A 1,674-nucleotide genomic window follows, 5' to 3' on the forward strand; every position below is an offset into this window, starting at 1 on the left:
CCCACATGGGGCCCATCCGGTCTGCCCTCCTTCCCCCACATGGGGCCCATCCGGTCTGCCCTCCTTCCCCCCACATGGGGCCCACCTAGGCATGCTGGCACGGTTCCTCGTTCATGATGAACTGGACCTGTAGTGGCTCAGTTCTGACCTGGTTCTGGCTCGGCCCGGTTGAACTTAAGCAGAACTGAACCAAACCTGGTTCTGTTGGTTGGTGGTACCAACAGAACCAGCCCGTCCAGGACCTACAGTTGTGGATCCGGCCGGTTCTGTTGGTTCTTCAGTCTAAAGTCCATCAGAACCATTTCAGAACTGAAGCAGTGCGACAAAGAGAACCTGGTTCTGGACCCGGAACAGTCCAAATGGACCTCAGGTTCTTTATGGTTCTGCTGGCTCCAGTTTTATCTGGACGGAGGGAGGGTTGGTTCTGACCCGAAAGGATCGGAACCTGCCAGAACCCGTCAGGGTCCGCGAGGATCATCTTCTTTCCGAACTTACCTGGTTCTGGTGGTTCCGGTCTGAGCCCTCCTTCTGGCCGTTGTTCTGAACTGGACCTTCAGGTTCTCCGGGAGCGGATGCAGAACCGGGCCGGGTCGAACCTGCCGCGGCTCGCCTGGACCAGCTGCCTCCACCAATCACCGCCACCGCGCTGTTAGCATTTTACCCGTCAGGCAGTGCGGGAGAAGCGACGACGCGTCAACGTTTCGTGGTTCGGACTCGGTTCTGATTCATCGGTTCCGCCAGCAGTGGGTCAGGGTCCGGTACAGCGCAGCGCTGCTGGCAGAAACTTCGGAACCAGAAACCAAACCGTCTGAGAGAATTACTTCCTGTTAGCGCTTGTGTTTTCAACCCAACTTTATTAACAACATCAGGACAAACACAGCACTTCCGCGTCTTCCATAAGCGGAAATACGTCAGAAACGCGATCATTTAGTTTGATCAGTGCGTGAAACTCACCGCATGTCTGATGTTCACTTAAATTAGAGTTTTTACACGTCACGTGCAGCCGCTGGCCAATCAGCGAGCCTGGTTAATTGGAGAGTAGTTTAGGCTGGTTAACCTTGACTAACCTGTCCGTGTTGATCAGCAGATCTATAGATCATCAGGATGAGGAAGCGGTTTGTTTCACCAGCTTCTTTGTCCAAATATTCACCAAATCATCCATAATTATACCGATAAGATCAATAAAACTGGAGTCAGTTATTTATTCTGCTCTCAGTCCTGGTTTCTATCGCTGATGTTTCTACTAGTGGTCAGGATCATCATCTCCCTCATTCTCAGACATGATGCTTCCTGGAACATTAGTGGGTCTGGATCACCTGAGCAGGTGAGGAGATGTCAGAGTTTCTTAACCTGGATCAAACTCCAGGGGTTCAGTGGAGCCTCTGCTGGAGGTAAAGACACATTAACTTGTGTAAAGTCGTGATGACGCCTCGCTTTGCCATCACTGAGCCAATCAGAGGATCACGTTCCACTGCTGAGCCAATCAGAGGATCAGTTACACTGCTGAGCCAATCAGAGGATCACGTTCCACTGCTGAGCCAATCAGAGGATCAGTTACATTGCTGAGCCAATCAGAGGATCAGTTCCACTGCTGAGCCAATCAGAGGATCACGTTCCACTGCTGAGCCAATCAGAGGATCACGTTCCACTGCTGAGCCAATCAGAGCATCACGT

The 1,674-nt window shown here is 52.0% G+C and overlaps 1 protein-coding gene across 2 annotated transcripts in view; it reads right to left on the reverse strand.

The window, feature by feature from the left end:
- The window catches only part of snapc4 (small nuclear RNA activating complex, polypeptide 4), a 17,747-nt gene extending 16,644 nt beyond the window's left edge, over positions 1-1,103 (reverse strand). The window contains exon 1 of one of the 2 annotated variants that reach the window (XM_017303299.1): positions 496-1,103. The gene's annotated coding sequence lies outside the window, so the exon portion shown is untranslated. The remainder of the gene's footprint in view (positions 1-495) is intronic. The other variant, XM_017303298.1, reaches the window with a different exon arrangement.
- Between the last annotated feature and the right edge of the window lie 571 nt (positions 1,104-1,674).

The sequence above is a fragment of the Poecilia reticulata genome, unplaced genomic scaffold, assembly GCF_000633615.1.
Source record: "Poecilia reticulata strain Guanapo unplaced genomic scaffold, Guppy_female_1.0+MT scaffold_236, whole genome shotgun sequence".
Lineage (NCBI taxonomy): Eukaryota > Metazoa > Chordata > Actinopteri > Cyprinodontiformes > Poeciliidae > Poecilia > Poecilia reticulata.